This window comes from Argiope bruennichi, chromosome 4 (genome assembly GCF_947563725.1).
Source record: "Argiope bruennichi chromosome 4, qqArgBrue1.1, whole genome shotgun sequence".
Classification (NCBI taxonomy): domain Eukaryota; kingdom Metazoa; phylum Arthropoda; class Arachnida; order Araneae; family Araneidae; genus Argiope; species Argiope bruennichi.
In genome coordinates this window covers 22,892,561-22,918,951 of record NC_079154.1, presented here as the reverse complement: position 1 = coordinate 22,918,951, position 26,391 = coordinate 22,892,561, and the positions used below count along the sequence as shown (strand labels likewise).

General features: G+C 29.7%; 4 non-coding genes across 4 annotated transcripts; 2 read left to right on the top strand and 2 right to left on the bottom strand.

Moving 5' to 3' along the window:
• Positions 1-5,656: 5,656 nt before the first annotated feature.
• Positions 5,657-5,728, top strand: Trnae-uuc (transfer RNA glutamic acid (anticodon UUC)). Its single transcript has one exon. It is a non-coding gene; the product is annotated as a tRNA-Glu (tRNA).
• Positions 5,729-5,733: 5 nt separating this feature from the next.
• Trnaq-uug (transfer RNA glutamine (anticodon UUG)) lies at positions 5,734-5,805 on the top strand. Its single transcript has one exon. It is a non-coding gene; the product is annotated as a tRNA-Gln (tRNA).
• Positions 5,806-8,322: 2,517 nt separating this feature from the next.
• Trnav-aac (transfer RNA valine (anticodon AAC)) lies at positions 8,323-8,395 on the bottom strand. Its single transcript has one exon. It is a non-coding gene; the product is annotated as a tRNA-Val (tRNA).
• Positions 8,396-8,754: 359 nt separating this feature from the next.
• Trnak-cuu (transfer RNA lysine (anticodon CUU)) lies at positions 8,755-8,827 on the bottom strand. Its single transcript has one exon. It is a non-coding gene; the product is annotated as a tRNA-Lys (tRNA).
• Between the last annotated feature and the right edge of the window lie 17,564 nt (positions 8,828-26,391).

Here is a 26,391-nt window from a genome sequence, read left to right as displayed (position 1 = left end):
AAAAATACTTTTTTTCTTTGGAAATGAGGTTTTAAAAAAAATTGAATCATTTATGGGGTAAAAAGAATTGAATATTTTTTACAGTATGAAACACATAGTATGAAAAAAAAAAAACAAAGTGGTTTTCCTGAATAATAACAAGTTAATCTTATTACAAAAAAGCAGTATTTTTTATTCTAAAAACAATTAATTTACAAATTAAGTTACAGTTCTATCAGAATGCAAACGATAAAAGTAAAAGCGTGTTCTAACAGGAAAAAATACTTTTTTTCTTTGGAAATGAGGTTTAAAAAAAAATTGAATAATTTATTTGGCAAAAAGAATTGAATATTTTTTACAGTATGAAACGCATAGTACGAAAAAAAAAAAAAACTAAGTGGTTTTCCACATAACTTTCCCACAAACTCTTTAAGAAAGATGTTATTCTCCAGCATAAGACTGCGAATGTGTATCCTCGTCTTGTGTAAGAATGTCCTGCATGGAATTATGGAATAATAGATACGAAATATGGATCTTTGTTGTGAATCTCTCATTTTTACAGAATCTGTCGTGTGAACTTTGGTAATTTTTTTCCCTCGAATATGCCTGACATGCGATTAATACATAAATACCTGGAAATAGAATTTGAGTTGTGAATTTTTTTTCCAATCGCCTGAAATCAAAATTCGACATAAAATTATTATTGTAATCACAAGATCACATATCGAATTTTATGTATTTAAGTCATTGCGTTTTTGAGCTGTCGGGTTTACATGCATTCGAAAGTAATCTTGTGATAGATGGTAACCATTTAACCCTTTCTAGGGCCGTGGGAAGTATGCTTCCCACCAAATTTATTAATCTTTATATGAAATTATGTAGGCTGGCATTAGTTCCAACTAGGGATTGCAATACCAGTATACCGGGATACCGAATATCGGTATTTTGAGCCATTTGTACAATTTTGTAATACCGGTATTCACAAGTTTAAATACCGGTTTTTCGGTATTTACTAGAAATTTTTAAAATTGTCTCCACTATATATTCAGGAATTGCCAACATAGCAAAATAGTAAACGTTTTTGTTTTTATGTCTCCCTAACGGGTGAAATTAATTAACTAATGAATGGCTTAATTAATTGCTTAAATCTAAATTAGCGAAACATGGATTATCCCTGAAAGAAAATATTGTATCCTTAACGACTGATGGAGCAACAATTATGAAAAAAGTTGGAAAGTTGATTGGTGCAAATCAGCAGTTGTGCTATGCACATGGAATTCAATTAGGAGTAATAGATGTATTATACCAAAAAAATAAAGAACAGTAGAATCTAAATACTGTGGATATAAAAATTTCGGATTCCAACTTTGAAAAGAGTAAGAGTGAGAGTGATATTGACAATGAAGATAATGACAATGTAATTGTTGAAGAACATATTGCTGATGAGGATGAAATATTAACCTATCAAGAATTGCTTCCTATAATTTATAAAGTTCGAAAAATTGTTAAGATATTTAAACGTTCCCCTATAAAAAGGATATTTTACTAAAATATATACTAACTGAAAATAAAACAGAATATATGTTAATATTAGATTCTAAAAGACGTTGGAATAGTTTACTCCTAATGATGGAACGATTTTTGAAACTGAGAAGTCCAATCCAAAAAGCAGTCGACTTGAACCTGTAAATTAATTTTTCAGATAGTGAATTCGACTTAATATCCAGAATTACATCAGCTCTACTTCCAATAAAACTGACTATTGAGGCAATGTGTCGGAGAGATTCTAATCTATTAACAGCTAATGCAACAATACATTTCATGTTGCAGTCACTGAAAGAACAGTACACATCACTATTTGAAGAATTATATAATACATTGAAAAATAGCACAGAAGAAAGGCATACCGAAAAAGAAAATGTCTTAAGGTATTTATATAATTATAATGGTTTTAAAAATGAAAATGAAAAAGAAGTAAAGAAAATAACCTATTCAAATCTGATTAAGTTTAGAGTAAATTTTCTTAACATTTTTTACCCACAGCCCTATCCACATTCAGAAGAATTCGGTTTAATTATCGAAGATATGATGTCATTACTGTCGATAGTGAAAAGGAATTGTCTCTTAAACAAAAATTAGAATTAGCGATAAATAAAAAAATTTCAACGAACCAAAATACAATACAGAAATCAGCTATATCCAAAACAATTTCAATAAACCATAATATAATCAGCTATATCCAAAAACAACCCGACGAGAAATCGATTTATTTGAAGATGAGGGATTTAGAGGTAAATACTTGGAAAAAGTATATCGCGTATTGTTAACAGTACCACTAACTAGCGTAGATGCCGAAAGAGCGTTTTCGACAGCTGGTCATTTTTACACAAAATTACTTTTCAGGCTTAATGACAGTACAATGGATGCATTATGTTTTTTAAGATCACATTACAAAAAGTTGTAATAGTATCCCAGACTGAATAGTGATATTTACACTTTTTTGTGATTTAAATAAATAAGATGTTTCTTTACTTTTTTGTGATTATATACTGTTATAATTTATAAGTTACAAATTATTTTTTGTGATATTTACACTCTCTAACAAAACTGGCAAATAAAACAAAGAAACACCTGTGTTTTCTTTCTTTTTCCAAAATTTCTAATACCGGTATTCAAACCGGTATCCCGGTATTAAGATTTAAAAAATACCGAATACAGGTATTGAACTTTTGGTCCGGTATTGCAATCCCTAGTTCCAACACATTTTTTTAGTAAGTCAGAAACCTAGATGCTTCAGTTCTTTATCTTACACAAAATGATGTGTCTTGATTTGTTACTTAATTATTAATGAACCAAATTAATTAATGAATCAAATTAAATTTATCTAATAAGTTAGAAGAATCCCTTTTCTTATTCTAATTTCAAGCCTAAAAATATTTTAACATAATATGACTAGAAAAAAAATGGCCCTTTAAAAGGGTTAAACAGATTTGGCATAAAATTTTGATTTAAAAATCTCCATTTTAGATGCTAAACATGTGTGCCAATTTTTTTTTAATTAGCTATTTATGTTTTGCATCTATCGAGCTTACTTGTATTCGAACAGCTATATAGATAGACCTCCTCTAAATGGATTTCATTCAAAATCTGACAGAAATCAACGACTGTGTAGTGTCTAAAGACCAAATTTCATTTATCTAGTTCAAAGCTTTTTTAAGTCATCGTGTTCACTAACAAACAGACGAACAGGCAAATATAATTTCAAAAATGTGTTTTTCGGACCCAGGGTGGTCTGAACGTAGAGATTCCACTAAATTTCAAATTTAAATTTTAAACGATTGCAACACTTTCCCTTTATACACTTGATATAACCCCCGGGGGGCACCTCGAAATGAAGTTGAGATGCTTCCGGCATGGTGGTTGGATCTCGCCACCCTGGAAGGTACACTAATAGGTGGGGAATCTGACTCCTCCCATCGATGACGGGACGTACTTCCTTCGGGGAGGGTTGTACCGTGGCCGGTGACGGCCCTTAGGACTCAACCACAGTTTCCGCCAATGTTGCTGTTGCGGCGGTCCGGTCATTCAGTTTCTATGGTTTAAATCCGTGTGCCTTCGCGGCGGGTCGGAGAATCAGATGGCTGACTTATACACTTGATATCCGAGAAAATAGAAAGGTCAACAAGAAACATTTTTTTTTCAGGCATGCTTGCATTTTTATTTCTACTACCATTTTTCTTATTTCAAAAGATAACTTGTCTGCAATGATTATTTTCCAGATTGATCCAAAACGAAAATCAGTCATTTTGGATTTTTCAGGAAACTTATTCCCTAGTCAATATAATTCATTGCTTCGACGAGTAACTTCAAAAATAGAAAAACTTACATCATTCTATTTTCGCTTTGAAACCAGGCTGTGTAGCTGCGTCGATCATCTAGAAAGATATACCATGATTACTGTCTATTTTCAGGTACAGAAATTTTCTTCATTCTTACGCAGGCTACAATCAATTTTGATTTTTCCTAAATAGTGTAATGTCTTGATCTAGACTGATATAGACTGACTGAACTAGACTCAAATAACGAAGCAGAATTTCCAGACAATTCTTTATTTTACAGCCCTATATATACAAAAGAACAACTTCTTCTAATCTTGGTTAAATAAATAGTTATTTACACCTGTAGTAGGAGATACAACAGTCAAAGTGAAACTCAGTTGGTTCTCGGACTCCGAACTCGTGGGCGTAGTCCAACAGTCCGCTTGCAATTCGTTTCTTCTCTCTCCGTAAAAAAAATCTCCGCATTTTATTTCGGCGTCAATCTCCACCTCTTAATTTACATTGGTCATTTGAACTCTCTTTCGGCCAATCGGGGTTCAGCCATATGCTCCCTCAGCGGGCCAGTGGGTCTTGGGAAGGTCCTTTCACAATGAGAAACATTTAGCATCCAGATGTTTGGACACTCCTTTCTCTTTGAAGGTACTATCAATACCTCTTGGATACGAGGAATTCCACATGTGGTCTTTCACTGTAGTCGCTAATGAACAGATGCGAGACCACCCAGGTGATAAGATCCACCATCTGGCTATCTCGGGGAGTTTAGTAAGTAACAGCGACGACACAGCTGGCTGTAAATATCTTATCAGTACTGGGAAACGGGGAATGTTATAATAGAGAATACATAGAAATTTTCGGAGAAAATAGGAATAAAATTAATTATTCAATATTATAACGGAATTATAAGAATTAAGCTCCTAGATTAAGAAAAAAAATATCTGATAATGTTGAGCTTTACTGTACACATTTGTTTACTGTACTGTTTTACATAATTCTCTGCCTGTAAACTTATTTCAGAGCAACATTATTATACACGTCATTAAGAAATTAATGAGATGTTGCCAAATAAAACAAGCAAAATTTTGCTTTATATCAAACTGTATATTTTTCTTACGCTGTTCCTGTATATTTAGCGTGTAACACGATTTGGGATTATCATATTGAAAAAAAAAATAAAGATAAATTTTAGTCATTTTCCAAAATATTTCTTGTAATATTGAGTTTCAGATAAATATTCTTTCGTGAGTGAAGATTGCTTTAAAAAAACTTTTTCTGTCATTTCTAAATTTGCCAATAATATAAATATAGCAAAAACTATGGTTTATTTGCAAATCTATTCCGTTTTAATTTTAAATTATTCAGTACCTTTGAAACACAAAGTTCAAGACATTTACATTAATAATATTTAATTGTGGTGGGATTTTCTTATTACTTTAATTTTTTTTTTTTTTGCGTATATATATATGTGTATGTCATTTTAAAAATCCTCTTGAATCTACTTTCATTTTGTGTTAGATTTCATCTATTCCTACCAGAAAAAACTTCAACGCACGAGCTAAGAATAAGTTGAACGATTAATAAAAAAAAAAAAAATTAATAAATAAATAAATAAATTGAGAAAAGCACGATTCAAATTTAAAAAAAGCTTTATTTGTATTAAGCTAATTTTTTTCTAAAGCTAAAATTTTTTATTCTTTAATGTATATTAAAGTTTCATTGTTTGCAGATTTGAAGGATAGATAGGTAAATAATTAGAGTATTGTAAATTCAACAAAACCGAATTACAATGTAGTTTTTTTTTTTTTTTTAACCAGGTTGTTAGTATAACTTTTATCAGCAGGTCCCATGTGGTCTAGTGGTTAGGATTCCTGGCTTTCACCCAGGCGGCCCGGGTTCGATTCCCGGCATGGGAAGCTTAGGTTCCATGGTGTAATGGTTAGCACTCTGGACTTTGAATCCAGCGATCCGAGTTCAAATCTCGGTGGAACCTACTTTTATTAAAAACAATCATCAAAAGTGTCTTTATACAATTAGTTTTTATTTCTTACTTATTATTTAAAACAAGTAATATAAATTTTTTAAAGTCAAATCCTACTTTCGCAAGAGTTGAACTGGCATTCTTCACCTTCATGTGAGAAGTACTGAAATCCTTGGATTTTACTGATTGAACTACTGCTTGTTGATTTCAAATTTCATTACAGACTGCTAAAATTCTATTTAGAGTATTAAAAATTAATTAAATTTAATAATTAATGAATTAATATTTGAAAAACTGTAATAACATCAAGTGTCATCCACTACAAGTTTAAAAAAAAAAATGTATTTGAATTTGAGTGGATGAATAATAGGGTTTGGCGGTTTTCAAACCCGGTTTTAAAAAACAGGTTTTTTAAAGTAAATTTGTCACATTCGAAAACCATTTTTTAAATTAAGAAAACCGGTTTTAAGAATTCATATTATTATGTAAATATTAATTTTGAACTTATTTGATTTGCTATTCATTCTATGCAACGTGCAGCAAACACATTTTTTCAACGTTGCAAGTTGCGTTGGCCAGTGCTTGTGCAGTGCACAGTTGCACCTCGAATTCGTCAATTTATGTTTTTCATGAACATCCCTTTTCACTTTTTTTTCTAGGTGAAACAAAAGTTTGATAAAGTTCATCTCTTGCTTCTCGTCGGATGTTTTGTCTATCGGTATGAAGTCGGTGCTAATCGAAACGTCAGCAATTTGACTGGCTCGTTTCGAAGAACGTGTGAAAGCAAAAAATAATTCCCCGTTTTCTGCTTCTTCATCACAGAATTTAATGATATCATACAAAATTTTCTTCGTACCACTCCTGAAAGCTTTTTTTACCCCACTTGAACTAGCCATATCAATACGAAATATTCAGTTAAAATAAAACGCTGTCAGAAATGACATAACACTCACATACACGTGAAAAAAAATAGAACTAAAAAAGTATCTAATGCGAGAAATCCAAGGTCAAATGTGCTCATCGTTCCGCGTCTCACACCTTAATGAAATGGAATTGTCGAAATGTGGTCTCAGAATCCGATCCATCTCGAAAAATATTTTATTTTTCCCTATTCATTTTTTTTTTTTGACAAAAATTCAAAAACCGGCTAAAACCGTTTTTTTTTTTTTTTTTTTTTTTTTTTTTTGGAACTATCGAATTCGAAAACCGGTTTTTCAGAGTCGGTTTTTGTATAAACCCTAATGAATAAAAAGTATTTTATTAACGATTGAAAATTTGAACAAGATATATATAAAGAGAGTGTGAGCTAATAGTAGGAATTAAAAAAGAGATTAAAACTAAAAGAGAAACTGGTAGTTTTTTTAAAAGACTGCCACGTTAGTCTTAGCGAAACATTTTTACAAAGTAATATGCGTAGGAATATAAATATTTAAAATAATGATAACGCTACTAACAACAATGTAGTTTGAAATATCATCTTATATGAAATATTGAGATTGAGGAAATATTTTTATTTAATTTAATATAAACAACAATATATTTTGCGTTTTAAATTTTAATTGATCTCTTAATAAAAATGTTTGCGCTCAATCAGAACGAGCTAATTATTAACTCATCACAACGAATAGTAAATGTGTCATCATCATTAAATTTTCATCTTTGATTTAATGAATTCCTTGAGCTCTTTTTGAAAAGCTTTGAGCTCTCCTTGAGCGAAATTACAATACTAAGAAATTTAGCAGATAGATAAAACGAACTTTGATTCTTTAACAGCACTCTGATGCTGTTTCCATGAGGAAGGTTCGAGTATTTAGCATATATAAGATAATTTGACATTTAAAAATAGTTTGAATGACGGACGGAAGTTATGTTTGAGAGATTTAATTCATATTAAAAACAACTACCATTATCTCTTGAGAGGCAACTGGCTACCAAAGGCGGTTAGAAAATTAAGACGGAAAAAAGTTGTATTTGAACCAAGTTAAAGGAGAATTTATTAGAATTAAATCACACATTTCTTTTATATAGAAATGAAAAAAAAATCTTTATAGACAAATTCAGGTTTGTATTCATTTTTCTAAAAAACAATTGGGATAGATTACATCTTTTGTTGAACGGGAACAATGCGACGATTACTTCAAATGAACCCCGAAACATGCTATTTCCCCATGTTGCTTTATCCAGTCATTCATTTTCCTTTTTTTTTTTTTTTTTTTTTTTACCTGGTATCATTTTATTATTTCGAAATGGCCGCAACTTCATTACACAACCGAGATCCGACTAAAAAGACAACGCCCAACTTGGGACGGAAAACCATCATTTTAATCTTTTTAATAAAATCATCCTTTGACACAACGCATTTTTGAATACTCAAGTATTGTTTATTAATTTCTTCTGGTATAATATTATTCAGAGCACAAAGAAAATTTTGACGGAAAAAAATTAATTAATTAATACATACTAGATGTACTTTCAAGTAAGAAAAACATACAACATATATATATTCCAATGGGGGAAAAAACATTCATCTGTACCCACCAGGTTTCGAACCTGGGACCTTCCGCGTGTTAGGCGGATGTGATAACCACTACACCATGGGTACATGTCTCAGCGTTCAAAAAAAAGATTTCAGTTTGTTTAGTACTGAAAAAACCAGCAAAATTGGGCGTGATTTTTAAAGCTTCGAAATACGTTATTAAATAATTTGTTATATTACAATATAGAGCACTTGTTTTAAAATGTTTACATATGTACATAATTATTCATTTTTTTCTTTATACTTATGATATTTGTGAATATTTTTTGAAAAAATAATAATAATAATAATTTCTTTTGGCGAATCTGCATTCAACTTCTTTGGGGGCATTTTTCACATTATTTTTAATGTATTCTTTTATTTTACATATTCGGAAATTCAACAGGATCAACAATGTCAACAGCATTAACAACAAAAAAGGAACACGCCCAACGTGGGGCTCGAACCCACGACCCCGAGATTAAGAGTCTCGTGCTCTACCGACTGAGCTAGCCGGGCGACGATAAGCGACTTTTACGGATGACTGATAATTTATTCTCCAATCAAGCTGTAACACTTGTTTAGTTTTAGTTTTATAGTTAATCGGTAGACCGAGATATTTCTTTTTTCACTACATGTTAGTTTTTATTGATGCTTCGATTTTCGGATATATATTTGTACTACTTATATAGTAGACCGCTTTTTTTTAACTGCAGATAATAAAAGTAATAAATAAATAATTTAAATCACTTTAAAAGAAAAAAAAAACGAGATTCCCAAATAAAATATTTACTATTGAAGACTACCTTGAATCGATACGTTCAGGTAGTGATATTTTAATATAATATATGTATTCAAATATAAACAATATTGCTTTTATCGTCTTTAAATTAATAGTTACAAAGTAAACTTGTTTTAGTTTTTAAAGTAGTATTTTTTTTCGATTAATTGAATATCCGGTTAATTCAGGTCGAGTCTAGTTGTTAATTCATATGATTATAAGTTCTGCTGTATGTTCATAATGATTTTGTTTTAAAAAATGTCATATCGTAGTATATTATATATGTGTCATACAAACGATGTCAGATTCCTTGTTGGTCTCGAATCATAGGAAATTTATGGTATAAATGGAAATAATTGTGTTTGAAGTTATTTCCGAATCGCAACTAAAAATAAATGGTAGAAACTAAAAATAAATTGACAACAGGTTTCAAAAAATTTAGACAAAGAGGTTTTTTTTTTATTTAATTCAGTATTCAATTCTTTAACCTAGAAGCGATGTGAAAACCGAAAAAGGCATAATTTCAAAGGAAACTGTTAGACAATGATCAAACGATTATTTGGCCTCAGCGATGAGTAATGTTTTGAAAAGATGACGTTAATAAATTACGTTTATTATGTGAAGTAATTCTTTAAATGATTGTATTAAATCATTTTGAAGGAGCAGCTGTTTAACACTTAAATTATGCCTGGTATAATTTCAGTTTTTTTTTTTTTTTTTTCTTTCTATGATTTTATTTTGAATAGACTGAGAATTCGCGTCCTAATTAATTTCATGAGCTTCATAGATTAATATGCTGCTAAAACAAAGAAATACATTCTATTCTAGGCTTCCATAAATTGCATTTATTTTATTTATTTATTTATTCTTTTGATTTTGATAAAACCAAGACGCCTAACTCTTAATTCCTCTTCAATAATGGTTACGTAGAACCTTCTGTTTCAATTCGAAAAAAAGGCAATTCTTGATTTAAAAAAACAAAAACAACTCTAGAACGAAAATTTAGGATATCTAATAACTCTGGACTTGGTGTTTTTTTTTTTTTTTAACAATGTACTTTTCATATAGATGGTATTATACGTATATTAAATAAAGAAAAAGAAAATATTGAATTGTCAAAAGATTCGACCTCAAGGTTTTGATTAATCTTTAATTCTTTTTTCAATTAATAAATGGAATTGTGCTTACTAGTTTGTTTATTTGTCTGCAAGCTCGACAGGGAGCTGCACAAATGATGCTGGATAGGCATCAAAATCGTAAATTTTTCGGTTGAATATATATATAACTGGGAAGTCCGTCTGTCTATCCGTTCGCGCAGAATCATCTTAACAAATTTGCACACCCTAGGCTAGATTCATTTAATGCATCACTATTTATTTTAAGTTATCTACCTAATAAAATAACTATAGAATACACTAAAAAAAAAAACGAAGGCAACCGTTTTTTTTTTTTTTTTTTTTTTTTTTTTTTTTGAACAACGGCTTACAATCTTAACAATCGGCACTTTTCCGAAAAAAAATTGTGCACCACTTGATTTTTTGTTCTCTTGGATCGTACGAAGGCTATTCAATAAGGAATGACCATAAATTAATAAAAAAAAAAAAAAAAACGATATTTATTTTCCAAATTTTGATGGCCTTTTTCAAAATATTTCCTATTATATGTAATTTATTTGTCACCTGTTATTTACTCTTTAAAAATGTGCTAGGAGCTTTTTTTTTTTTTTTTTTTTGACAGGCTATTCAGTCCCGTCGTCATAGCTTTAACGACTCACTTTGATGATAGAAAATGCTTACCCGGTGATGTACATGCAGATTCGTGGGGGGAAAAAGATATGATTGATTGATTGACTGACTGATTGATTGTTTGTTTGTTTGCATTCTCACTAATGTAATTATTCTATTCAACTTAACCTTATTCGGTTCAGCGTCGAGTTTGACTGGACATTCTGAAGTGTGCATCGTTTTTCAAAAAACAAAATCTCTCACATTAATTTTTAGTAATTATAACTAACCTATAAATATATTTCTGAGCTTCCTAAACACTAAAGAGAATGGTTTTCATTTACATATGTATAATATTATATCTTATAACTTTACGGACTGAAGAGGGTTAAAAATGTTCATGTGAATTACTATAATTAATTTTAAAACCATCTCCTAATTAAATTTCAGATTTAATAAATCCGAAACTAGCTAGCAACTAGCTGTAAAATATAATTATTTATTTTTGAATAAAAGCTAAAAGGAGATCGAAATTAATTAAATGTTTTTGTTGTCATATTTTGGATTTTTATGCTACTCGTGAGTTAATGCAGGATTCTGTATTCTGATTAAACGCCATTTCAATCCGATCCTATGCATAACTCTAAGGATAACCAGTCAGTTGAATCAAGTTTGTACCCTGTTATTTAAATCCCAAATGATGCTCATTTTCAAGAATTAGTTTGCATCATTTTACTGGAAACGAAAAACTAAAATAACAGTCATTGAAATAAGTAATATTATAATAATCTCCGTTCTTGAAACTAAATAAGTTAAAACAATTTCTTCGCATAAAAATAAAGGCATTTTTTTTATTTATTGCGAGTTGTGTTTATTTTACTTATAGTTTCTTAATGAGATATCTTCTCTCCCAAAATGAGTTACTAATCGTAGCCAAAATTATACATCTGAGGAGTTTATTATGAAACATACTCTAATTCAACCAGTTTATACAGTTAAATTGTGCGTAAACACATAATTGATCTTTCAAACTTAATGTTATTCGGAATCATTGAAGCAATTCGGATTGCCATCTTTAATTTTAAATAAAAAATTTCTCCTTAGTCGCAAATATTTATTTTATTTTTTCTTCTGGAATATTAATAAACTGGATGGAATGATCCCAAAAAATCTTTCTTGCATAGACTGTAATAAAATTTTCGTCCCATAGTTTTCCATCATTTAAAAAATTTTTAAAATATGGTCTTTTCAATGATGCTAATTTAATAGAAGTGCAAATTTTTCCTCGATTTTAATAATTTAAAAAAAATAGTTATTTGTTTAATTTTCAATAGTAGATTATATTATGACTTTGAAATTCAAACCGTTTTCATTGTTCAGTGAAATATTTCATCCCGTGATTTTCTTTTATTGTTAAAAGCTAGAGAAGAAAAATTCTGTTTAATGTCTGTGTCGTTCATAAGACAAATAAAAAAGTGAAGTTACAATATCACAAAATTTAGATGATAGATGAACCGGACATTTATACTTTTAATAATTATGTGATGTCATGGGATTGGTCACCATTAGAAAAGTTCATATATATAACGAACAGAATATATGTAAGACAATTAAAATAATATGTCTTTAATGTCTGATAACTTGATGGAATCTAAACTGTTGTATTTAAACGATTTAACTAAAATGAAATGTAACCAATATCTTTGGCAAACCAGCTGGTTCAAAGGCGGCTAGTGTAATGATGAAGCTCATATACATAACGAATAGAATAGATGTAATATAATTAAAAGAACACGGTTTTAGTGTCTAATAATATGACGGAATCTAAATTATTGTATCTAAACGATTTAACTAAAATTAAATGTAATGAATATCTCTGGCAAATTAGCTAGTCGTCAAAGGCGGCTAGTATAGTGATGAAGTTCATATGCATAACGAACAGAATATATTAAATAATTAAAATAACACAGGTTTATTGCCAGAATATGTGATGGAATCTAAACTGGGACATCCAAACAATTTAACTGAAATTAAATATAATCAATATCTCTGGTAAAGCAGCTGTTAGTCAAAGGCGGCTAGTTTAATGATAAAGCAAATATTTAGTTCACGCACGTAAGCTTATTCTCTTCAGACTTGGGAGCACATTCCACTCCCTATTCATTAGTTACAGAGTGGAATCTATGTATATAAAACACTAACGTACGTGGTGCAGAAGTCACTCTTATTATAATACTTATTGCCGAGAGGCAACAGTCAAATGAAAACAAAATTACTAAAAAAATTTAGACTGCTTCATTGAATATATTTACAGCTGCATTCAATTGGGCACTTCGCTTAGCTAATTGATGGAGCTGCAAAATATTATTAAATGTTTTGGAAAGGATTCGCCGTATCAACAAAATAATCAATTTAGTGGGGAAAGAAGCCAAGAAATAGGCAGCTTTAAACGGAAAGTTTAATCGAGCGCAAATATAGGCTTAACCGTCACCATATGAGTAATCGCTGACTTGCCTGTGGAAATTGGTGTTAATATCTTCCAAAACAAGTATCTCACAAAAATTGTCTTTGTATCAAGACTCAAAAAATTACAAAAATGAACTTGGTTTCATTAAAATAGGTATAGTTAATATCTCTCAATTTTAACAAAATTATTTATTTCAAATGGATACATGTTTCTAAATGTTAAGTTGAAATTCAAACTCAGGCATCAAAATATTCAATCGCGTGCTTTTACCAATCATTAACACCGTAATAGAATTTTCACTTTCGCTTTTATTTCATAATATATACACTTCATGTTTTTCATGTTTTATGAATTCATGTTTTTCAGTTCGTATCAAATAACAAGGTGAATTTAAAAAAAAAAAAAACATTCTATTACAGATTAAAAAGGCAGTAATCAGTCAGTAAGTTGGTCGCCAAAGGCAGCTCGTTTTTTTAATACAACTTTCAATGATTAGACTTGTTCTGTAGATGCTAGAAAGAAGAGTAGCTTATTATTGTTCCCACCGATGAAAAAAAAAAAGTAAAACTTTACAGAATGGAGCTGTTGCATAAGAATCGCTGTATACTATTATGTAACCAGTGCTGCTGTGAAACGAATGCCAAATTCGTTCTGGTATTTTGTTCCACGGCATGATGATCACACACACACACACTCAGCGACCTTTGAAGCAAAGAATGCGACAGACGATTTTATCAACCAAACCACTGAGACTGGCTGACCTGAAAACCTGGCTCCAAATGGTGGGAAAATAAACAATGGGAAGAATAAAAAAACATCAGCAGTTGATAATGAAAAATAACAAGGAAAACAAAACAATTAAAGAGATGAGAAACAATAGCTAAGTATAAATCATGCTATGATAAATCTTTTTGCCTTCACACATTCAATTAAGTAATGCGGAAAGAAGATATCGTATTATTAAAACATCATCTCTGTTATTTCTTTTAATTCCTTAAGTGGCAGCATTAAGAGTGTTTAATTAAATCATGACTCCTACTTTTCTCTGTTTCATAAAAAAATGATGAAATTTTTATGAAGGAATACCACAATCAACGAAAAAAAAACGTTCGTTCAACAGATAAGAATATTTTGATTCCAAAACAAAATAGAACGAGAACTTATAGAATTATATAGAACTTATAAAATTATAGAACGAACTTGTAGAATTATTATTTCTTAAACAACCTTTTTTTTTTTTTTTTTTTTTTTTTTTTACCAGTTGTATAGAGTTCCAAAGGTGTTTACCTCAATCTCATTCAAAAATTTTTAAAAAAAATGTCTTTCTATAATTTAAAGTTGTTTTATCTACTTATTGAAAATTGTTAAAGCTTTGAACTGTTCACTATTTCTATACAGATTTACAATATCAATTTTTCGAATTTTATAAATATTTCGAAGCATTTCTCTCTTTTTAATTAGAAAAATTCAATTTGATATCGTTATTTAAATAGAAAATGTCTAATTAGGGAATAAAAACAATTTAAAAATAAATATGACGAAGCATTGACGCAATATTTCATACTGTGACAAATTTCTTAAATAATCTATTTTTTTTTCAGCTGTTGAAAAATGTGAAAGAAAAAGGTTAATCATAATATTTTCGAAATATTAATATTGTTTCTCACTAATAGCGGTTGCATTACTGGGAAACTGGTTTAGTTAATTACGAATTTTAGAGTTGCATTGTTATTATTTATTGTTATCTGTAATTAAATACATTACACACTTGGCAAATAAAATAATAATAAAACCCAACCGGAGTATTTTTAGCAATAAAATGTAATGGAAAATATATTTACACTATGTATATTTATTTAACGAATATTAAACCAACTAGCAAAAAATTTTAAAGAGTTTTTTTTTTTCAATGATAGGATTATTTAATTCAAAATTATTAAAATGAAGGTATCAAATCGTTGATCACATCCTAAATTTTTTTATATGTTGACAAATGGAGAATGTAATGTGCTATATATTATTTATTAAAGTTTGCAATTTGAAAAATTATTCATATTAGAATATTATTTATCATATTTTCTCAAAAAAAAAATTTTTTTTTGATTCATAATTCACTTTATTTTTTTATATACTTTTTGCACAATATGCATAGGTCAAATAAAATGAATTATAATTATGAATTTTTACTTAGAATGAATGATTTTAAGAATTCTTGGCACCGTTAAGGAAGTTAGGTTTTATTCGAAAGTGTTGCTGAACTGCTCTAAATAGAAAAAGTCGGTGAATATAACTAACTGTTAGATGCCACCATTGAGTTCGCGACCCCCAGTTTAAATATTCTTATTTCAAAGGCTGCATTATAAAAACGATGAAAAATCTGAGAATTTGTGTGACGAAAAAATAAAAATCGCAGAATCAGTTCTTTCTTCGTCTTCGTATTTTTCAAATTATGGTGCATTTTGTATTTAACTTCGTTGAAAGATGCGAGAATACAATATTTAGTATGGATAATTTTCCTTTCACTGATTGGATTAAAACATTTGTACAAACAGGGTGAAGATCTTGCATCTAAATTCATTTATATAGATCTCGCTCTTTCCCCGTTTCAATTATCGCATTTGTTGTACAGACAAACACTGTCTACATATTATATTTATTCCAACTATTCGGCCAAATCTACAGTTCTAAAGATAAAACTCATATGGAAAACTTTATCCATCTAATTAGTAGCGTTTACGAATTATCACTGGTAGCTATAGAAACGACCCGTTTTAAAGCAACACTGGTGCTATTTTGGGTCGGGTCTCGTCATTTTGAACCGCGTCAAATGACGAGGACAACAAATGAACTGACACCCCCTCTCCAGACTTCCGCAACATACCAATGGGATTATTGTGTTTCTATAAAAGCAGGAGGATAGACTTATTCCGTCCAAGGCATTTTACTCATTTCGGTTTTGGGAGTCATGTCATAAACTTCATCTACTTTATAAATTTTACCATCAGTTTATAAATTTCGTCTAACTGGCTGGTTTCTTTTTTGAATTATCAATCAGGCAGAATTGAAAGATAGATAGATGCAGTTTTAAAGATTTTTTTTTTTCAAACTTAATGTGATGTATAACATGGAAATGCTTCAAAATCTCGAGATTACGATTACAATGCTCTTTCTTTTTTGTGAAGTAAAACTAGTAGAAGTGGTCGCCCCATAACTCTCTCGCAAATTCTCTAATAAAAGTTTTATTCCTCCCCCACTGCATAAAATGGTGGACCTTGAGTAACACTGTAAAAACCTTCCTTGGCATTGGCGAACAATGATAGCAAAATATCGGTCTTTGGCGCCAATTTAACATTTTTGGGGGGATGGGGAGGGATTAATCTCCGGCATTTAACAATAAGTACTCGAAAACAAAGTATATGTTTTTGATGCTTTTTTTTTCCAATTGATTGTAGCAAAAACTTGACACAGAAACTACAATTGTAATAAAAAAAAATACATACCAAATTTTATTTATTGAAATCCTTGTGCTTTTGTGTTGACGCATTTGCGTGCTTATGAAAATTCAAACCAACAAAAAGTCAACCATTTAACGGATCGGATCTGGCTCTGAATTCAGAAGACATTTATATTTTAGATGTTAAATATGTGTACCAGATTTCAACCATCTAGCTCTCTTCGTTTTGTAATTTTCTTTTTAATTTATATTTGGACAGCCAGACAGACAGATTTGCTGATTTCTATCAAATATTGAGCGAAGTTCAATCAGCGGGAGTCCTACTTGTTGAATTTCGCTCAGCATTTAATAGAAACCTACAAATGTGGTGTAAAGATCATATACCAAATTCATCAGTCTTGTTCAAAGTTGTTGTTTTTTATGGCACTTGCCACGGACAAGCCCGCTGTTACTAAAACAGCGATTTAAGCCTGAGGGGGAGCGTCTCTTGTTTTTATAGTAGCGCCAACCGAGGCCAAGAGTACGACTTTGCTACTTACGCATGACTCATTCGCTTGCACAACCCTTTTTACAGGAGGGCACATTCACACATCTCACAGATAGAACAACGGAAGAACAACTATGCCCAAGCCGGGATTCGAACATGGGACACCCATATCACGGGGATGACGCGCTACCCCTATGTCAGGACGCCTGCTTATTCAAAGTAAAATTGTAAATTGCACTAACGATACTATACGTATCAACAGATTTGATACCTTATATATCTACAGATACGATACCCTGTATCTACAGTTCTGATCGTATTTGTATCTTAATATCTGATACTATTTGTATCTACAGTTTTTATACTATTTGTATCTACAGTTTTTATACTATTTGTATCTACAGTTTTTATACTATTTGTATCTTAATATCTGATACTATTTGTATCTACAGTTTTTATACTATTTGTATCTACAGATCTGGTGCTATATCAATAGATTCGATACTTTTTTTGTATCTACAGATTCTATTCTGTCTTTATTTGTAGATATAATACTATCTATATCTAAAGATTCGATACTCCCTGCATCTACAGATGTAATACTATGTGTATCTACTTATTCGATTATATTTGTATATATTTTTTAATTCGATAATATCTGTACTAAAATTGTTCAAGACTATCTATAGAACTGATCATTGGATCTAGCAATGGATAATTAAATCATTTATATCTGTACTACAATCAAATCAGTGCTAACTGTATCTTCAAATAGTATCAGATTGACTTTACCATGGTTTTTAAAAAAATTCTATCTACTTTCTACTTTAAGCAAACCTTTCACTTTCCGAAATTTTCCAAAACACTCAGCAATTACTTCTCCGTGCAAATTTGACAAAAAGGCGGTGGACTTAAAGGTATCGGATGAAACAAGGGTTTTGCATGTTTTGTTGAGAATACGATCCCTGTTTCCAGCTCCCCAGTGCTCTTGGAAAAGGGGGTGGGGGAGTAGAGGGCTCCATTAGCAATTGGAGAAGCACAGATCTGGAGGAGATTAGGTTTCGGAACAGAGCAGAAATAGCTTCGTTATTCCCCTTTTTCTGTTCGGTCTATGATTGGAAAAAGGGCGGCCTTTTTACCGATTTAATTTCCCTCCAGAACTCGATAAAATCCGAAATGCTGTCTAAATAAAAAAAGAAAAAAAAAGATTGATTTAAACTTTGAATCGAAAGTATCGCAAGATTGTTATATTTCGTTTGGGTATTAGTTTGTTTATTAGTTACTCAAGTGAACGATATAAGATTTTTCCTTTCTTTTCATGTACTTGTCGATGGATAATTAATTCTTACTTCAGCAATATTTAGAAAAGGTAAAAATATTTTGCTGAAAACATAAAATGGCGTCAGGGTTTAAACGATTTTGAATTTCAGTCTTGATCTGGTAAGGTAAGGCATGGTATGTCTCTGGTATAATGGGGTGAAGTAAAATAGCGTATAAGTCAAATTTATTTTTCTCTGGCATCATTTTTTCATTTTCTAGCTTTTACGTTTTTATTGATTTTTTTCCCCCATCATATTTGATTATCGGATTCTTAGTATGAAGAAGTAAGCAAAAAGCATCGAATTCTTAGAGTAGAAAAATAAAAAAATAGTTAAAAACAATCAAGGAAAATATAGCTTTAACCCTGTCATTCCTAAGATCATTTTAGTTAAGGTACCTCAGAATACTGGAACGTCCGAGTTTCTCTTTCAAAGAAAAGAAAAATTCTTCATTTGCCTCAAAAACTACAAAGCTACCCGTGTTCTTAAAGAATTGTTATACAATAGAGAACTCCTCTTTTTAAACAAATATCAACTAAGGCATTCTTTGTGTGTTCTTAGAAAACTCCTCTTTCCCCCAAAACCATCTGGGTGAGCGATTCTAACGAACAAAGCATGCACCATCGGTATTTTTAATCAATCACAACGAAAGGGGGAAGTGGTAATGATGTCGTGACTACTGGAATTGGTTCCATCGCTTCTTTAAAAGAGAGTTTATGGCATTTCAGTATTGATAAAGATTAAAAAAGTGGTGCTGTAGCTTTGCAACCCTAATGGACGAGCCATCATTGTATTTATATAATCTCCTGACTGCGATGCACTTCTGCAAAAATTTTCCGTTCTTCAAAACATGTATTAAAATCATTTTTATAAACATTTTTAAGGTTCGCGGTGAATTTTCTTTCAAAGCACTAATGGAATTGAAACAAGGATCACTTTTTTTTACAGATTTTAACCTCTCAAATAATATTTTTTAATAAGTTGTATTTAAAAGCTTGTTGCTGCATTATAAATGATTTTATTATAGAAATTGCATTGCGAAATGAAACGTTAATGCATATTGTTCGTTCAATTACATTCGCCGTTTTGAGAAATTCGACAAAATTCAAATTCTCATCTCATTAAAAACAAATTTATTTTCAGACGATAATATGAAATTAAATTCAAGTATTGCCATATGTTTATGCAAACCATGGAAATACTGATAAAAGTTTTCAAACGATTTTTAATATCGATGCATTTTAAATAAAGTGTTTTCTTGCACTCGTTGATCGTAGTATTATATTATTCAATACATTCATTATTCAAAATAGAAAACAGTATTTGTTGACGCCATGAAGCGTTTCGACTTGCGAATGTTCCATCGTAGTTTTATAAATCCAAGTCTGCTTTAACGTAAAATCTTTTGAAATTCAGAAATAAAGTACTGGGGAAAAAATAATGGCAGCAATAAATCAAAACAAGATAAATCACTTAAAAAATGTCGTAAATGTCTTTAAACAAAATAAATACCGTTTGAAAAAGCGAAGAATAAGATACGAAATAAAAAAAAAAAGTATCCAAGTCAAGAGGAAAATGTCACGCATTCGAATTAGAAAAAGAAAGAAAAAAAGAAAGAAAAATGAAGGAAGAAAGGAAAAGAAAAAATAAGAGAGAAAAGAACAAGATCAGAATGCTGTTTAAAAAATGCCCTTCAGTCTTGAAGTTATCTATTTATGCTCACAGATAATGAAATAAGAAGAGGATAATCTACGAGTTTTTTTGTATTTTTTTTTCTGACAGCTTTAATATTTTTCCTTATTGACATTCATTATTAATCGTTTATGATTTTTGAAACACCTTTAATCCTCATGATAATTGGCGCTGAAAATTCTTCTCGCAACAAAATGGAATGCCTTTTTTATGCGTGTGAATTGATAACGCTTTTTTTTATAGGAACAGAAAAAAAGAAAAAAGAAAGAAAAGACATCTTAAGGATATTTGAACTGTAAACCTGAAGTATCGCAGCATCGGAATATTTTGGGCTTGATTCATCTGCCTTTTTATCTTATTTTTAAAATTATGACATTCTTTTTTTTTTAATTATAGCATCAATATTTTTTTTAATTATGGCATTGATAACATGAAAACAAAAAATACTTTAATATTGTTATAATGTATGTGTAGTATATAAATGGAATTACCTAAACAATGAAAGTAATGATGTAAAATATACATGATTTCTTTAGAGAATTAGAGAAAAACCATTGTGCGAACAACAAAATTGATATCACAGAATAATTATTTTTTGGAATTTTAAAATGGTATAAAAATAATTTTTGTGAATTATATACACCGAAGTCCTAGCCCATTTTTTCTTATTGAGCATTATATCCTTTAATATTCTGGTTAAATATTAATTAAAACTCTAAATATTTTCTTAAATGGAGTGACAAAAACAATGAATGTTCTCATGTAAAACTAATTTGGACAAAATTCCTCTTTCGAATTAAAAATGTAATAAATAATTTTATTTATTAACCTTTAAAATATGAGAAATTAATTTTTATAAAACAAAAAAGTAAATGGTGTAAATATGAAATATTACGAAGTGATCTGTTAATCAGTTACAGATGATTATAAATAATATTGGTATAAAATCTTTTTTTCTTTTAAAAGTGGAAAAAAAATTGCACCGAAATAGAAGTAATATCAACGAAAAGCTAATTTCTTGAATTTTAAAAGGTGTAAAAATAAGTTTGTTTGTTTTTTCTTTTTTAGGAAGGTGTAGCATACACCAAAGTTATTGAGAAAAATCTTTAAGAGCTAAATTAATTTTTAATTAAAATTCTAAATATTTTTTTTTATTAAAGTAACCAGATAATGAAAGCATTGTTTTGAAATTTTCTTAATTTGTTAGCATTAGACAAAAAGAAAATTGTAAAGAAATAAGTTTGATGTCAGTTAAAAGTTTTTTTAAAAATATATTTAAAACGGTATAAAAATGGTGTTTTGAATGACATACTCCCAAGTTATTGAGGGAAAAATTTAACATTTTGATTAATTTTGGTAACTTTAAATCTTACAGTATTCAGCAGAACGTTTAGAACGATTTTTACATAACGCATATCAAATCAATCAAACCACAATTTATGATTAATAGTCAGTCTATAAGCATTATTATGATAAGATACTTCAAAAGAGAGGATTCATAAAGGATAAAATGTCGTAACAAATAAGCGATTTTATTTTTGTTTCTTATGGCACTTGCCATGGACAAGCCCGCTGTTCGAAGACAGCCGATTTTAGCCGGAGGGGGACGCCTCTTGTTTCTATAGTAGCGCCATCAACGACCAAGAGAACGACTTAGCTACGCACACGTCACAAACCTTTTTACGAGGCGGACTTCATTCACACATATCATTTACTCACAGATCGTAATTTAGACCGGAATCAGAGAGTGATCACCCCTGATCCAGTGCCGCCAGTGGTATTACTCTCGACATGGAGGACTTTGTGACCACGACAGATTTAACGCGCGTCAGCCGCCAAGCACGCGGAGAATCTTCGGCCGGCGGGGTTCGAACTCGCAACCTAAGGGACGCGAAGCCGACGCTCTACCAACCAGGCTATCCCGGCCTGATTTTATTTTTAAAGGTGTAATAATGTTGGCAATGCTTTTTACTATAATGCTATATTAATAAAATAAAAAAAAAATGCTTTTATCAGTATTTTCTGTGAGTGATTTAATGAATTACTTCGTTATAATGCATATTTACACCATTTTCATTTTTGATTTCAAAAAAATGAATTCGTAAATTTCAAAATCAATAATGAAAATACTTTATTTTTTGTATTTTTAATTGGAAAAATTAATCATCTGTTATTTCTTTCCTTACAAAATATGCAAATGAATTCTCCATCTATATTGGTGCGGCACGATTGTTAATGTATTGAACGTGAGCAGGAATTGATTACAATTTTTATTTAATTAAATTTAATTAAAATCTTGAGCTTAAAATTAATTGTTAAAAAATCGCACAAGAAAAATTGTTTTTCTTGTGCTCTTTAAATCATATTTATTTATTTATGCAGTTGTGGTTGAAATATTATCCGGAAAACGTTCACCTTTCTGAAGTCTTGTATATTTTTGGGCTATGATGAGTTTTTGTGTTTTAGCTTGTCAGCGAAATTGTACTTTGAATCGTACTTCAAATATAAGAATCTATATTGAAGTGCGCCTATTTCAGACGAACAGTTGCATTTGCGGATAAAAATAATTACAATAAAAACACAAAAATTTTTAATTTAAATCATACGGTCTTTATGAAAAACTTCGATAATAATAACTATGGATTTAATATAAGCAATAGTAATTGCAATTTATTTACAGATATTGAAGACAAACATGCAATTGAAATTAAACATTTTTTTTTTAACTAATAATACAGAACTCCAAAGAAAAAAAAATCTTTTAATATGCAGGTGAGTTGCCTGGACAACCGCATCGTTGCCAGCTATGGAATAAAAACTTTTCTTTGGATTCTAAATTTGATGGTCTAAAATAGGGTCTCTCCAAAATTTCTCGCATACTCACCATTAAGTTCTTATCCCCTCCCCTAGCCACATATACAGACAATTATGGATTGATTCGATGGTTTCAATGCTTTAAGCCATTCCATTTATGAGTTATTATTATGTCTATATGCATGCCAAGGTACAGACAACCTGTACCCTGGCATGCATTTAAACGGTCACAGGCGGTCAATCTTGTGACAGATTTGGCTTAAAATGAGATAAGAATCTATATTTAAGAGGCCAAACCTGTGTGCAAAATTTTATTTGCTTAACTCTTTGCGTATGGAGTTATCGAACTCAGTTATAATCAAACAGCCAGACAGGCAGACTTCCTGTGAATAAATTTCGATCAAAATTTGATAAACATCTACAAATAGGGTCTTAATTCCATATAAAAAATTTCAACTGTCTAGCTCAAAGCATTGTGTTCACAGACAAACATATATAATGCTAAAAATGTTATTTTCGAATTTAAGAGAGTCTGAAATGTGGAGATACTACAAAATTTTTTTGACGATTACTATACTTTTTTTGTACTTCGTGTACGAGAAACAAAAAATACATTTTTCGACTCTGGAAGATAAATGGAGAATCATCAAAATCTCGAGATCGAATTTTTTAATTATTACAATACCATCTCTTCGCATGTTTCATATACAAACCAGCACCAGTAGTCTCTACAAAAGTTCCTCGCATAATCTTTGATAAAGGATGTTATCTCACAGAACGCCTTGCATGACAATGGTGTACAATAATTAAGAAATATTAATCTTTAGTGTGAATTTAGCATTTTTTTTTTTTTTTTTTTTTTGAATCTGCCATGTTATCTTTGCCGGGTATTTTGACCATTAATTCCTAGCAAGCGATTCATAGTATCCGAAAATCGAATCAGTACTTTTTTTTTTTTTTTTTTCATAAACGATCCAAACAAAATTTTGACACAAAACTACACTTGTAGTCACAGAATACTATACCAAATTTGATAGATTTAAATAAAAAATTTAATGTTTCTGGAAACACAGGCCAACAGTCGGTCAACCCCTTGGATGATTACAATACTTCTTCTATACTAAGTATGCAAGTGAAATATAACAAGCAAATGAAGATAAAATATTTTAATTTTAATAAATTTTAATTTAATAAATTAATAAAATATTTTAATTTTAATAAATTTTAATTTAATAAATTAATAAAATATTTTAATTTAATAAATTAATAAAATATTTTAATTTAATACATTAATTTTATTATGATGTCAGTCAATCTTTAATTGTATGCGTAGAAACAGTTATCTTACTAGTGAAAACGAAGATTTTATTGAACTCAGTAAAAAAAAACTTCAGATTACTTTTTCAACAGTGCATAATAAATATTTACATGCGCAAGAAAAGCATTCGTGGAATCATAACCGTCGCAGAAAAATGATAAACAAATAAATTCTAATTTTGAATATTATGAAGTTACGAATAATATATGACTTAATCAGAATACGAATTATTTTTATACATTCTACTTTTTTACTCATAATATATGTTGCAAGAAGAATAGCAGGAATATATTATTCACAAAATATGTAGAAGCGAATCGCAATGTTGAAATATGAAGCTTTCTTAGACAATTTATGTATTCTTTTTCTAGTTTAATTCTTTTTCTTTTATTATTTTATACATTAATTTTCTAGTTACATAATCTTTTCCTAGATATTTCGGTAGAATCATGCAAAAGAAAAATGATCAATTTTTTCTGTTTTAAAAATAACACTGACGAAGAATATTTTCCAATTATATCATCTTCTTTAACGATTGTTTCCTAATCTTATCATTAAATTTTTATAGTATAAAATTAGACTTTTCAAGTGTTAAATAAACTTGAAATTTAGGACTGATAAAGAATACGTAAATGTTGAATTTTGATGAGTTTTTTTTTATATGAATTTTTGTTATATACCGTCGTTTTTGTCACTCCTGATGTAATAACTGATTCACATGATTATGTTTAATTTATTTTGGTTTGATTTTATTTTTTTGAATAGAACAGCCTGAAAATAATATCAAATGTTTGAATATTGCATTTTATTGATTTATATCAGCAGGGCTAGCCTTAGGAGCGCTAGGGTCTATTTGGATATAATAATAATCAGCAGCTTTGGTTTCTACTAAAATTACAATACAAAATCCCTGCGTCCTTTTTTTTTTTTTTTTTTTTTTTTTTCCTGATTTTAAAATTTAGAATGAATTAAAAAGAAAACTTTTCATAAATATGGTTACTCAGACATTCTTAAAAGAGATATAAAACAAAGTGCTAAAAAATATCTTTATTTGTATGATGAGTATGAAATGGTGCTGTTCTTTTATTATTATCGTTATCAGTATTACCGGAGACTATAATTACATATTTAATTAATCAAAATTTGTATTTTTTTTTTTTTTTTTTCATTTTTTTAAAATTTTTCTAGTGGTGGAGTTTCTGTTTTGTTTCAACATTTGTTCTACTTTTTTTGGACATCTTGAAATTTATATTTTAATGTTACTTAGACTTTATGAAAATTTTGGTTAGTTGTAAACTCCACCATGACAACGATCCACATCATTTGTTGGCTATAAGTTCTTTATCATTGTCCTATGGTCTTTAAAATCCTTTAATCCTAGAGTCCCCATTTTAATCCTACAGCATAGTTATGTGATAATATATAACAATATTTGCATGAAAGTAATATTAAGAACACAAATATTCCGAAAGAAAAACTAATTGAAGCATGGAGAAATATTGATCCCAATATCGGCAAGCAAATAGTAAATTCAATATCAAGATAATTGAAAAAAGTAATAATAAAAAAAAAACGGCGGCCAAAAAAAAAAAAAAAAAAAAAAAAACTAAAGTAGTGTTTTCAAAAAATAAAAGTATTTTGTCAATTAATTTATAAGTATTTGAATATATTTTTGACTGAAAATGTGTTGTAAAAGTATCCTAATGTTAATTATTTTAATATTTACTCTCACGTTTACTTAGTATATAAAAAGTGTAGTAATTGTCAAAAAAAAAAAAAAAAAAAATTAAAAATCGAACTCGAGATTGTGACGAATCTTCCCGTTTAAGACTTCTCTGAATAGGAAAAACCCATTTTTCGAAAATGTCCGTCTGTCTATCTGTCTTGTAATGTCTTGATCTAGACTGATCAAATAACGAAGAAGAATTTCCAGGCAATTCTTTTTTTTACAGCCCTATATACGCAAAAGAACAACTTGTTCCAATCTTGGTTAAATAAATAGTTATTTACACCTGTAGTAGGAGACA